Below are 14,129 nucleotides of genomic sequence, written 5' to 3' on the forward strand. Positions count from 1 at the left end.
AATCCAGTACATTTTCTTTGTGAAAATGGTATTTTCTGCATCTGTAAAGCTTTTGGTGGCTTTCTATCAATAGTGATACAGAAAAGCCTGTGAAAACATGGAATAAAAGTGTGACCCACAAGAAGAAACCTGCCAAGAACTGCAATCATCCCATTTTTGAGAAGCTACAATTTCAAAATCATTTGAGGCAGCTGTTGCAAGGACTCAATATTAGCTGTAAATCAGGCATGTGGTAAGGAGAGCAGCAGCAGCTACTGCTGCTGAGCTTCCCCCAGTAGCCCTGCTACATGTTCTCTGGAGGACTCGAGTGCCATTTCATATAACTTATTTTCTGGAATGGAGTCTTAAATGTTTCCCAGTTGTACAAGAGCTTTGTAACAGAAGGTGTCTCTAGTTTTAGAGGTAACGACATCTCTGATGTACCCTGAGATAACTGAGGCAGAGAAGTTCACCACTTATCTCCAAAGGGAATGCTGGCAGCAGTGGAAATTGCAGGGATTCTGTCTGAAAACTGTCTTTCAAAGTACTTTCTCAAGCTAATAAACTTGTTAGAAAGCTGGAAAGATTCTTGACCCGAGTTTAGCCACTGGAATACTGCCATTCTCTAGTCTTCCATAAAATTTGTAGTTACTACCCCCTTTCCAAAGGAGAGTTTCTGTTGAGAGATCCTGAAGTAACTGGTATAATTTGTCCTAGTTTGAGATGATAGTGTGTAAAAATGTAGGCTTCAGTGGTGTTTTGAATCACCATTTTTATAGCAAATGGAAATGCATAATAAAATTTGTGGTATTCTGTAAAACTTTTTAAGTGCAACGCTGGAAGACTCGACTGATTTCAGTATCCAGTAGCAACTCTGGTAACATTTTTGAGTTTCTTGCTCTTTTAAGGGAGCAGATAAATAACCTCAAAACCTTAAATGAATCAAAGAGAGTCAGCAAGAAAGATAATTGGGAACAAACCAGTACTTCCATCAAAAATTGAGATAGCAACATAACAGCCCTGCATACAAAGATGTCTTGTTACACCATTACAAACCCTGAATCCCGAGTGAAGTCCTGCAGGAAAGACTGCAGATTCCTGTTCCTGCATCACCTTGAACAGACCAACAACTGACAATCCTTCGTGACCAAAGTTTCACAATTACCAGGTTGTTCCCAATGCCCAGGGAGAGCAGCAAACTTCTCTGTATTCAGGACCTGGAAGAAGCAGGACAGCCAGGGTGAGGAGGCACAGTCGTGTTCTTCTGCTAAGTTACCATCATTTGGCTTTCCTGCCCAAAATAGCTTTGCACTTTGGTGTACTTTTTGCACCCAGAGACAAAGGGAATGGTACTGTAAATAATGAAATATTGCAATAAAACATTTGTACTTCAAAGCACCTCATTTGTTGTGTGTCTGGAGCATACTGGTGCTGAGAAACATTACAGCATTGAGTATTTTTGGTTTCTGCAGTCAATATTTCTCAACAGGAAGCTTCTGTTAGCAGAGAGAATCCTGCATTACCGCCATGGGCTGCACCACCCTGCTGCCCTCCTCACAAGGATGTGGTTACCCTTGTGGCTCTTGACCTGACTCTGACGTGTGAAAAGGAGGGATAAAGGTTCCCCCTCTGGGACCAAATGGATGTCCTGGCTAACATAAACCCTGAGTTTACCAAATGGCCCTGACTGTGTGTAGTGGTTTTGCATGGGAGGCACTCACGGAAGTGATGTGAAGAGAGAGCTGATACACCTCTGTGAACACTCGTGTGAAAAAATGAAAAATCATGGGAAATCTCTTTCTTTTCTGGTTGGCAAAGAGGTAACAGTGGCTGGGCCAGGCGGCCCCTGCTGCGGGCCAGGCCCCCTTCTAAACCAAAACCACTGTGCTGTGAAACCAGGTAGCCTGGCAGTGCAGGTTTCCAGCTGATGCATTTCTCTCCTTGGTAGGAAAGTGTGGCACCCGTGGGTGCACACATGCGTGTGGGTGACACATGCGTGTGAACCACACTGAGCACATCACCTGCCAGGCACCAAAGGGAGAAGCAGCAGGGAAATCGGGTAACAGCAAAAGCTCTGGGATTCTCTGCCATGTGGGAAGAGCTGGAAGTCACATGGTACTAGCTCTGAACAGGATCCTAAAACAGGCATCTCATTTGTATTTCGATATACACCCCTGCCCCAACACTCTTGTTCAGGGCTCTGGAGGTGTATCCCTAAGGACTGGCAAGATAATTGCAAAGCAGGTTTGTAAGGAACAGCCTGTTCCCTGAACAGTGGTGTCCCACACTGTTAATCTTGGATGGCACCACAGCTAAATACATTTTGTACAGAACTGGTTTTAGAATCGCTATTGCTGGAAGTGTGCTAATGATGACAAAGTATAACAAAGTATAATGATGACAAAGAAATTAAAATACAGGATTACTGTGGTGACAAACTGCAGTGACCTACCTGCACATAAAGCTGTTGTGATTTGACACCTGTCCTGGCAAAGGCACCGTGATGACAAAAGAATATCCCCTCCATTCCATGCTGAGGGACAGAGCAGCCACGCAGTGCTAGAAGGCCCTACCCCCCACACCTTATTTATTTATGTTCAAAGGGGATTGTGGTCCGTGTGGTTATACTATCCTAGCTTCAAATACTATTTAATACTCCTCTTTCCCTATGGAATTTCATTCCTAATAGAGCCATTCGGACAGCAAAACTCTTTGCATTTGATATCCTGCTAAAATACTCAGAACAGAAAGTTTTATAAGGCAAAGCATATCATACTTGTATTTTTTTAAATATAAACCAAATACATGTGTCCACTTCTATCAGAAAGACTGCAGACTTCCCTCCTGTTTGAACACTGGCTGTGTGACAGTGGTCACAGGGGTCCGAGGATGAGGGAAGAGACGAGGATCTGACTCCATGTTTCAGAAGGCTCGATTTATTATTTTATATATATTATATTAAAACTATACTAAAAGAATAGAAGAAGGGATTTCATCAGAAGGCCAGCTAAGACTAGCAAAAGAAAGAATGAATAACAAAGGCTTGTGGCTGGGACAGAGAGTCCAAGCCAGCTGACTGTGATTGGCCATTAATTAGAAACAACTGCATGAGACCAATCACAGATGCACCTGTTGCATTCCACAGCAGCAGATATCCATTGTTTACTTTTTGTTCCTGAGGCCTCTCAGCTTCTCAGGACGAAAAATCCTAAGGAAAGGATTTTTCAGAAAATATCATGGCTACATTTCACCCTTTTTATTCTAATTAAATTAAAAAGAAAAGTGTTTGTCATTTCATCTGCTGTGCCCATGCAGAGGAAAGAACAAACACTTCCCCACTGGTTTCCAGAGGACATGAGCCACCAGATCTTTTCTATGGGAACTCCACTTCAACAAGACCATTTCATCTGCACTGCTACCACCACCCTAACTAGCAGGGTGTCAGGTTGTATTCTGACTGTGTCAGTGGTTTTTCTTTTGTGTTATTGCATGTATTTTGCGTGTTTTCCCTTTTTCTAATAAATTGTGTTTCTGACTTGGAGTCTCTCACTGGTTTTGCTTTCAAACCAGAACAAACAGTCATCCTGTTCATGTCCTAGAATAGCCCCAAGTGAAAACAATGAGCATCTTTCCTAACCTATTGCAGGCCCCTGACCTGGCTCAAGGTTGAAATACAATGGATTTTTTTAAATTTTCTGTTATTTCATAGAATCATAGAATGGCATGGGTTAAAAGGGACCTTAAAGATGGTTTAGTTCCAACCCTCCTGCTATGGGCAGGGACAACTCCAGGGACGAGGAATAAATAAGGTTTGATAGGTAAAATGGGGAGGGGGAATATGGACCTTCCTTCCACCCATTAGAGCAGCTTATCCCTGAAATGCACTCAGAATTTTAATAGAGTGAACATAAAAGGCCAATCCCTTGAAGATGCAGAAGGACCCAGCCTTAATCCTGGTGGTCCTGCAGGGCCAGAAGGCAGAATGACTCCAGGCAGGAGCACTTTCTGCAGAAACCCCATTTGGAAATGTAGGCATTTTGCTGGTATTTATTGTTCATTTTCTTGAGCCTCAAACCCACAAACAGGCATTTTACAAAGGGGGTACTGCTAAATCTGTGCAGACCTGCTCCTACATCATAAAATAATGTGGAAAAGGGAGATAATTCTTTCTTGCAATCACAGTTATTTTGGGATACCATCCTTCTCTCCACATTCGCACGGGTCTGTCAGAGATAGGGAAGGCATGTGACAGCAGCAGAGGGCTAAGGCAGACACCATTGGATGTGAGGATGGCAGGATGCTGCTGTCACACACCAGGAAATCTTTGTGTAGACAAGGGTGTCAACACACTGGACTAGCATGGTGATAAATCAAGATTCCAGAATCTCTCACTGATATCAAGCATCTGTGTTTTATTGACTGTCTTATGACCATTACCAATAATTTGCTTTCATATTGCAATACAGTGACTTGAGCGGGTAGATGGGGGAATGTGACTGTAAAAAGGAACGTCCTCATCTGTGTTTGAGGCACAATGAAACTACTTGTGCAAGTAAAATTTCTTCTTTAACAGTTTTTGAACTTGATTCTAAATATCTTGTATAAATAACATTAATCCAAAGCCCATCAAAGTCAACTGAAAGGTGGCTGAAAAACTTGAAGGGTTTTAGGCTTTTCTTTTTTTTTCACAGAAGTGTGATTTCTCTGAAAAAGTAACTCCTTGAGCCATACTGCAAGAATAATTCCCAGGAAATCTTTGGGTAGAGAAGGGTGTGAACTGAACACACTGGTGCTGTAGATGCTGCCTCCACTGTTAGCGTGGCAAGGGAGAAGTGCTTGCAAACAGCTCATTTTCCCTTTTGGGTTCCCTTGACAGGTTTCTAAGTCACTGGGCCTATCCTAGGGTGTGGCTGAGAGGGAGCCTGAGTCCTCTCCCACAGGAAGCACACCCTACTTTGGTACCAAATTCCGCTCTTGGGCACTCACTGAGACCACCGGTGCTTGGCAGGCAAATACCCAAATACAAAATTTGCCTTATGTTCCACATTCAGCCACTTATTCCCTCCTTTGTCAGAAGAGATTCCTTTCCCTGGAACCTCTCAGACTCACAACAATGTCCAAGCAATCCCAAGGACCCGTTGCAGTTTTGTATCTCCACCAACCCAAATGCCAAAAAGCAGCCCAAGGAGGAATCCTCCCCATCAGTCCTATCCCTCCAGCACAGGAGACAGACAGAGCTGTTTCCAGCCACACTCCGGGTGTCATTTTGCTGCCCAAACTTGGCTCTGACAAGGCTGAAACTGAGCAAGACCCTTAGTAACACAGTCTGAGTGCAGATTTCTTTGGCAGCAATAGGTGTGACAATTGTCCTGTTAGTTATTCATAATAGAGACATTTATAGACCATCATGACATGGGCCCATTCCGACAATTCATTGCACTAGGTCATTTCATAGGCAAGTATCACCTCCCCATCCCTTCTTTTGCAAGGTAGAAAAGCATTACCTTCAAAAACCACAAGCTTTCCAAAAGTAACCAAAAGAACTTACAACTTTATTTAAAACAAAACCAACTAACTAAAAAAAGCAGGTGCTTTGCATTGAACAATAAAACCAAAACAAAACTCTGTAAGGTTCCAATGGAACAGTAAACTTGGAACTATTTACATCCAGGAGACTCAATCAAGGTACTTGATTGACTCAATCAAGGTCACTGTAAATTCTGTCTCATTCTGTGTATGAGGTCAGGCCAGCTCTTGGTCATGTCACTTGGCTTTGTTTGGCAGAAAACTCTGAAACAAAAGGAGGGAAAGAGAAAATATTTGGTTGAATTAATCCAACAAGCACACCTGGCAGAACACAATCAATGACTGGAGTGACTTTACTCCAAGAGGACCTGCAAAACTTTTTGACTTTCAGCAGCTGCCTCTTTCTGGAGAGAATTTTTACAGCCTTCCAGCCACTCAGCCAGGCACATCATGTTTATTTGCTTTTGCAAGTTTGCCAGCAGATCATGGCAATGCATCCCTTTGCCCAGAGAAGCCCACAAAACTTGGTGTTTTATGGAAAATGACAGGTTACAGCTTGCACCACAGGACAATGCAACACTTGTAATGACTAAAGTATCAGCAGCTCTAGGAATTTCTGTTGGCCAATACTGATTAAAGACCCAGCAAGGAGTCCAAAATTCAAGTGCTGTTTAGTTGTAGCCAAGCGACTTAGCAAGTGCTTCCCTGACAGGGCAGCTCTCCCCCATCCCTCCCTCTCTCTTTGCTCCCAGAAGAAGTGCTCATCAGGAAGTAGAAGTCAGGGTGGCTGCAGGGCCAACCCTGTCTGGTGTCTTCAGAAACTACAGGCAGGGCTGTAAAACAAACACTTACTGTTCTAACTTCAGGTCTTCTTGTCTTGTCTTCATGTGGCAGAGAAAACACTGGAAGAGGATTCTTCTCATCCCCTGCCAATCCCTGAAAAACCACAGAGAGAAAGCTGATCAGAGAGAGATGCCTAAAGCAATTCCAAAGCCAGGTTTTCCTAAATTTCCAGAGAAAATGTTCATTTCTCCCTGGCGTAGTCTATGCACCGGGCTCTCCCCCTCTGGCCTTCTTTCCCAGCAATCCCTCCAATAATTGAAATGGAGCCTTGGCTTCTCACCTGGCAGCTCAGAGTGCTTTGTACCAATAAACTTTTCCCAAGCACAGAGAAATTCAACAGCAGGTTTCCCTTCTCAGTGGCTGGGAGTGCAGTGAGGCCTGGAAGCAGGAAAATTATTGGGAAAAAGCAAGTAGTTAGAAGGCAGCTAATACACTGTGCACAGTCTGGCCTAACACACATAATAGTGTGTGGCCTAACACACAGCCCTTGCCCCCCCTGCCCAAACATCCTAGACCCTATACCCTGAGCCGTCAGTAAACAGCCAAATTCATACAAAGAGCCAGTAAAATCTAATTTTTTAACCCATAAATGCAACACTTTTTTCCGAATGATATAAAACTTTAGGCTCAGGTTGCGGTCACACCCACAGGTTGTTTTTAAGTAAACCAGAATTTCTTTTTATAAACACACTCCTTTTTATAAACACACTAATTTTATTTGCAGTTGCTTACAGTCAGAAATGGTCACTTACCTGAGCGGATGATTCTGAAGTGAATCACTCAGCATGCGTGGGTTGCAGGAATACTCCCACCAGCTCTCCTGGATACCAATGTCGATGCCCTGGGATTGCTCCTTGTGGTCTTCCTCCACTTTCCTGTGCCGGCAAACAAAGGATCCTGGTTTCTGGCAGGGTTATCCATGTCAGGCAGGTCCGGGTCGTCAGTCTCAGTTCTGGGTCTCTTTTGGGTCATTGTCTCATTTGGGTCAAACTTGGTGCACGTTATGCATCAGTCATGGCAAGCAGTGGCAGCAGCAGCGCATTTTTCCTCTCAGTTTGGAATGAATCTTCTGATTCTCTGGACAAGAGAGGCAAATTCATGACTGTGATGTACATATAATGTAGGCATTTCTTAAAAGCTTGGCCACATCCTGCCATTCATGCCATTGTCTCAACAAGGCAACATTTTCAAAGCTGAGAGGCTTCAAATAAGAGGGAGTTTGAATTGGCAGAGACTTTCACAGTCAATAACAGAGTGGCCTAGCACATCTCTGGTCATCTGAAATCAGGATGTCCATGGAATTCTGGCAACAAGAAGCAGCACCAAATAGCTCTCAACTTTGTTTCACCACTGCTCATTTCCACCATTTTTAGTCAGCTTCGCAAAGTTTCCAAGAACACACCAAGCAGTGAATCCCAGCTCACTGCAGCATCAGAAGAGCAGGAAATTAAGCTAAACCCAGTGAGAAGGCTCAGGTGTAAGGCTGCACTTCTTGCCTGACTCTGCTGTGAGTGGGACAGTCCTCTCACCTCTTTCAGCACTGACTTTTCCCATGCTTTGGTCCCTACTCACTGCACACATACTCTCCAGCTGCTCTGCCTTGGCTCAGCTGATGCTGCACCAGGACAATTGGACACAGAGCACAGCACCATCCCTGACGTGATCCAGAGTCCTCTCTGCCCAAAACTACTTCCTTCCCTTCGCACTCCAAAAGCCAGCACATGACTAAGACAGCTGCTCGCTTTCCCGGAGGAAAAGGGAGGAATTCCAGAACTAAAGCTCTTCCATTCCTAATGCAGTTGGAACATCCCTTCCCCCAGCCAATCATCAGCCTCGACACCTCTGTGCTTTCAGAGAATGTCAGAAGGGGAAGGGTCCCTACACCTACACCTTCAGAGCTGCTTTCTGCACTGGTAGCTTCTGTGGAAATTCTTAAAATCAGAGAGTTTTAGGAAAGTTACAAAAAGCAAACCTCAGAGACAACAAAACTACAATCAGAGCTAAGCAATGGCCGTAAGATTTATCAACAGAAAGATTATATTAGAAGTAGAAAAATAAGGAAAAATAAAACAATAGTCTGTATATTAACACTTCTCTAGAATAACTCCCTGAGCTACAGAAAAGTATATCTAGCAAGATATTAACAAGTCCTAAGCTCAATAATAGGGCTCTGTGCCTTGTGTTTTAAAGCTTACAAACAGGTATTGCATTCAAAATAAGCAAACATTGTTTTGACAAAAAATACTTATAGTAGTTAGATAAAACTACTGTCAATATGCTTTTGCTTTGTGTGATTGGTCAAAAAACTTTTAAAGCAAGTTGTAACATTAAGTTCTTTGCTACCAAAAATGTAAGCTACTAACATCTTCTCATTGTCACAGCCATGTAATAAGACTAATGCTAAAAAATAAACAACTTAAGACATGTTCCACAACAATCCCGTCCCATTCCTAATTTATACATAAACCCCCAACCAACAATAGCTTCCAGCACGTAAAGCTCAATCTGCAGCAGTTGTAGCTGCAGAAGGCACACCGTGTTAGAAGCAAACTCTTGAATGTCTGGACAGGAGATACAGTTCTTCATCCTACCCTTCTGAAGAGAGACTTAGATTTACACATCTTTCTGACATCCCATCACTGCATACTCACTTCAGCTTATTGGAGCCTTTGTTTGCTGAAAGCTGAAATTATTTTGTTGGGAATTTTTTGTCTCATTCCTTTTTCTTCCTGGGAGTGTCCCCCTTGTCTTCCCTCTAGCAGGAAGAATAAAAACAGGGAGAAAAAATCCACTCAGGTCTTGAAAGTTCACGTAAAGTACAGACCAATACAGCTCAGTTTGATAGATTCTGGTTGAAAACATTAAAAATAACACACTGGAGAAGCACCATGGCTCTACTGCCAACCTATGAATCGGGAACTCCACATGGGTTTTTCAAACACCACCTTGGTCATTGTCCAAACCCACTTCCCCCAGCCCCTCTCACCTTCTTCTTTCCAGGGGACTCCTCAGGACTCCTCATGGCTTTCCTCTTCAAGTCTGCCTCCCTTGCAGGCAAGAACAATTTCTTGTCCCCAGGAGGCAAGGGCACTTTCTCCATGCACAAATCCTTAGGCCTGTGGCCACTGGGCATGAGGTCATCACATTCCTGAGCACGTCTCAGGAGCCTGGGCTCCAAAAAGCCTTTGGCGTTGGCTTGGTGGGAGACCTTCTTCTCAGAGGGCTTCTGAAGTGTCGGCTTCAGGTCTTTTTTGTTGGTGGCTTTTGGCTTCATTGTTTCCTTGACGTTGGGCTGGTCCTTGCGAGACTGGCCTGTGACCTGCAAAAGACCAGGCTCCCTCTCTGCCTTCCAGACTCTCTTAGATTCATCGTGTACCCAGGACATACTGGGCCTTTTGATACCCAGAGTATTCTTGAGCAAGGCCTCCTTGGTGTGCACAGGAGGCTTCAGAAAGCTGCGTTTGGACGTAACATCAGATTCACGAGGAGCCTTGGCCACTTGGCTACAACTCTGGTCAGGAGCCTTGGGCACTTGGGCACAGCTCTTGTCAAGGTCCTTGTGATTCCTCTTCTCAAAGCGTTTTTGCACTCCCAGCTTCAGGTCATTTCTGAAAGCGGGTTTTGTGTTCTCTCTTTCTTGGACTTTCCGCTTGTCTTTGGAGGAGTGGTCTCTGACCTTCAAAGGACCAGGCTCACTCTCCAGCTTCAGGACTTTTCTGGATTTTTCATCCACCAGGGGCTTGCTGGGCCTTTTGATACCCACAACCTTTGATGCCCACAATGCCTCCTTGGTGTGCCCAAGAGGCTTCAGAGAGCTGTGTGTGCTCGTAACATGAGATTCCTGAAGAGCCTTAGTCACTTGGCCAGAGGTCTTGTGAAAATGCTTGGTCATTTGGCCAGAGGTCTTGTGAGTGTCCTTAGCCACTTGGGCAAAGGTCTTGTAGAAATCCGTGGCCACTTGGCCACAGCTCTTGTGAGGAGGTTCCCTTGCCTTGGAGTGCTGCTGGCAGGAACTGCTGCTGATGCCCTGCTCCTGCTTCACACCCTCCTCATGTCCATTCCCATGGGCAATTTCCCCGAGACCCTCTCTTGGCACTGATCCTTGCTTTGTCTGGGTCATCAGGTTGTCAAGGCGCCACTTTTTAGCAGTTGAAGGCTGCCAAAAAAAGAAAAGAAGTATTCAAGACTGGTGCCTTTTTTGACTCTTTCTGTCTTAGCACAGCTCACCAGAGCCCAGGACTCTTGCCCAGAGGTTGTAAAGTTTGGCCTTTGGCCTGTGAAAAAATGACTCTAAACTAACAGGCCATGGGCACTTACTTGCTCCTTGAGCACCATGGATGGATATGTGAGGAATAGAAAATCATAAACCAGTCAGTGGCAAATACCTAAGCCTTCATTGCAGTGAGAGGGGTCTTACAAATCAGTACTTCCAGAACAAACCAGGCAGAATTTGGTAACAGAGTACAACATCTGCTTCCTTCCTAAGACACCACACTGCAGTGGGAAAGGGGCTATGGGAGCAGCCTCTCCATGGTCTCTGTATTCATCTCACGTACTGGCAGGTCCAGCACCCTTGGAAGGCTGTCCTCACTGTCACTGGAGCTGATCTCTATGTCATAGACTGAGGAGCTGTCGCCGTCCCTGGCGCTCCCTGACTCCAAGTTGCTGGGCTGTGCTGGTGCCACCCTCTTGTGCTGGGACTGGCAAACTCTGCAAGGACACCAGGTGACAAAATTAGGAAGCAGCAGGGGGGAAGGTTACTTACTTGACATGCTGACATGGCAGCATTGCTGTGTTTGGGCACTGAGAGCAGAGGGGGGGAGGCCAGAGGAAGACATTGCCATACTCAAAATACAAAGCACCAGAATAAAAAAATGCTTGGAAAATATCAAACCTCCAACTCACACCCATTCAGACAAACATACACAATTCCCATAGGTATAGAAATTTTGTCTTCATCCCACTCTGCAACAAGCTATATTATTAGCATATAAAGTAAGGTTCTTAAAAGTCCATGTAAAATACTATATTTCTTTGTGTTTCTTTTTAAATAAAATAACTACAACACTTTTTTGAAAACTTCTACTTGGGCAATTGAAGAAAGTTTTACAACAAATTTTAACTTTTAACTTTAAAATGTCATCAGTAGATCTATACAGTTTAGGTAGCTGTAGCATTACTTGTCCTGCCAGGCATCAAAACCATATCCAGGAATTATCAGATTCAGCTGGCATCCCTCAGCATTTATGTCAGCCTAATGCATTATCAGTAGGTTGACAAGTACGAAGTGTGACAAGATGTTAAGCACCACAGATTAAAAGAAGACAAAACCTTCAGTCTGGTACATGAAGACTTAAGGTTTTTTCCTTCACTTTTATTTTGTTTTGGTTTTAATCACAGTCATTGTAGTCATGACATGGTTTAGTGCACTTGGCATTGCTGGATTAACAATAGGACTTGATGATCTTCAAGTCCTTTTCAAACCTAAACAATATAGTGAGTCCATCATAAAACAACAATTTTTCTGTTGGTGAAAATTCCCTGCAATGAAGAAGTTTTTTCTGAGAAAAAATTACTTATAACCCAATTTTTTTGCATTCCAAGTTCTTTTAAGTAACTGCCCAGCAGAGGTGAGAACAGAGTCTGGTTACTTACGATGTTCTTGGCTGAGAACTTGGCAACGTTTCTGAAGCTGTGCTAGCCTGCTCTGGAAAGCAAAAATAAAAAGGTTGCATTTATATGCCTCCCTTGTAGCGTATTTTACCCTGTGGTCTCTCAGCACCAGATTAGAGAGTCACTTTCTTCTAGGGAGGGGTCTGCCACCAAGATTGTTCATCACTCCAGATGGGAGTTTCCTGACTAAATACTATACTGCTTGTCCTCTGCTGAAGTGCTACCTTGAGCTCTAGGTAATGATTGGTTACAGTTTCTTAAGCCATTCCTAAATTCATCCCTGTTCAGCAGAGGAAATCATGCTGCTTAATCAGTGTGAACACTTGAAGGTCTCTGCTACATATAACACACAAAATTACCTGTCAGCACACAAAGAACTGTGTTTTCTTTGCATTTCTACTTACTCAGCTTCTGTGCTGCAGATCCATCAGGTTGGGATTCCTAGAATAAAAGGACAAAGTAGCTTAGCATGTAGCTAAACAGCGCATCTGCTGACATCAAAACTGTGTTAATGGCATGTTATAGGCATGTGCATTTTTGAGTAAATATTTTTAAAACACTCTAAGAGCTGCCAAATAGCTGAGCTGGATTTCTGCTAAGCCGAAAGATCTCTTGGAATTTATCAGAAGCCCTGGCCTAAATGGGCTGGGTCACCTTTGTTGCCAATGGAAGTTTGGAAGTCCCTGCTTTTGTAGGCGTCTGGAGATGTGACAGGAGAGCTGGCATTGAACTGCTCATTTCCTGGAAAGAGAGGGAGAGAAGCAGCTCTCAAAATTTTGTCAATATTTTGTCCCCACTTATTTCCTTAATGTATGCAAAACATAAGCATACACAGACATCTTCTATTTAAGACCACTCACCCTCAAAATTTCTCCAGTCAATGGCACATCAGAGGGCTTCTTTGCCTGAAACAAGAACGAGGGAAACAGAAGGAGTTTGTTTGCGTTTTTTACTAATTGGCAGGAACTCAGCAAACCTTTGCTTACCAACAGCTCCATAAATGTATTGCAGATGTATTAACAATAAAAAGAGAGTAAGAATGAAGAAGGCTCAATCGAAAGGAGAGTTAATAATGGAGACCAGGTATGGAGAGAGCTGAACCCAGCAATGTCAAATCCTCCTCCTCCTCTCAGATAGACGTCTGTCTTCCCTTTGGAATCTGGTGGTCAGGGAGCACTGTTTCCATTTCTAAACTACTGCTCCTACTTCTACTTCTCTTTATTACTATTACTATATTTATTTATTTATTTATCACTATTTTATAATTATTATTATCATCATCATCATCATCTACTTATTATCACTATTTTTTGTAAATAAGGTATGTTTTCATGGTCTGCTCCCTTTATGAAACTGCACTTTCCCTAAGTTGCTGTTGAAGCAGTTGAGCCTGGCTTGCAAAGACACAGGCTGCCTCTGCATGTAAGAGCTGTGCATAAAGCCTCAGTAGTTCAAAAAAACCCAAAACAGTTAGAAATAATAGTTCCCAATTCTTCTAAGACAGTTCACAAGAATTTTTGTCATTTAGACAAACAAAATCAGACTCTTTCTTGTACTGAAGTGAAAAAAAAACCAAAAAAACAAATCCAACAAAAACACCTGGGTATAATGCAACCCCACACAAGGTGCAGTTTCTGCTGGGTTTCGAACTCCCATCACTGTTTATGGCCAGGGAACTCAGACAGGTCTCCAGGCAGGCTCCTTCTGCCAACACTGAACTTCTGCTCAGCAGAAAGATCTCTTGTAATTTATCGGAAGCCCTGAAAAAAGTTGGTATAGGAATGTGCTCCTTGTTGATGGAGTGACAAAACTATGCTTTGTCTCCTTAAGAAAGAAAAAAGCCTAGAAGTTTCTCTTCTCGATTAGGTAAAAATATTAGACCTGATAGGACTTGAGAGATTTCATCTCAAACTTAGGGATAGCCAATTGGACAGAAGCCAAAAAGTCCAGCCTAAGCAATTTACTAGAAAAAGAAGAGAACAAAGAAACTAACCAGTTTTGCGCGGTGTTTTACCTGGGGCAAGAACCTCTTGCACCTGGCTCAGTTTTCTTTGTAAAGAGTTTTGTTATTTTGCCTTTTATTAAAACTTTTCTGTTTCCAACACTAC

At 43.3% G+C, this 14,129-nt stretch overlaps 1 long non-coding RNA gene across 1 annotated transcript; it reads right to left on the reverse strand.

Annotated features, from left to right (window-relative positions):
- Nucleotides 1–5,630: 5,630 nt before the first annotated feature.
- Nucleotides 5,631–9,713, reverse strand: LOC118700986 (uncharacterized). The gene is made up of 6 exons (XR_004982383.2): nucleotides 9,335–9,713; nucleotides 9,000–9,103; nucleotides 7,101–7,425; nucleotides 6,629–6,726; nucleotides 6,358–6,441; nucleotides 5,631–5,769 (listed from the first exon to the last, which is right to left on the reverse strand). It is a non-coding gene; the product is annotated as an uncharacterized LOC118700986 (long non-coding RNA).
- Nucleotides 9,714–14,129: the final 4,416 nt, after the last annotated feature.

The sequence above is a fragment of the Molothrus ater genome, unplaced genomic scaffold (genome assembly GCF_012460135.2).
Source record: "Molothrus ater isolate BHLD 08-10-18 breed brown headed cowbird unplaced genomic scaffold, BPBGC_Mater_1.1 matUn_MA502, whole genome shotgun sequence".
Taxonomy (NCBI): Eukaryota; Metazoa; Chordata; class Aves; order Passeriformes; family Icteridae; genus Molothrus; species Molothrus ater.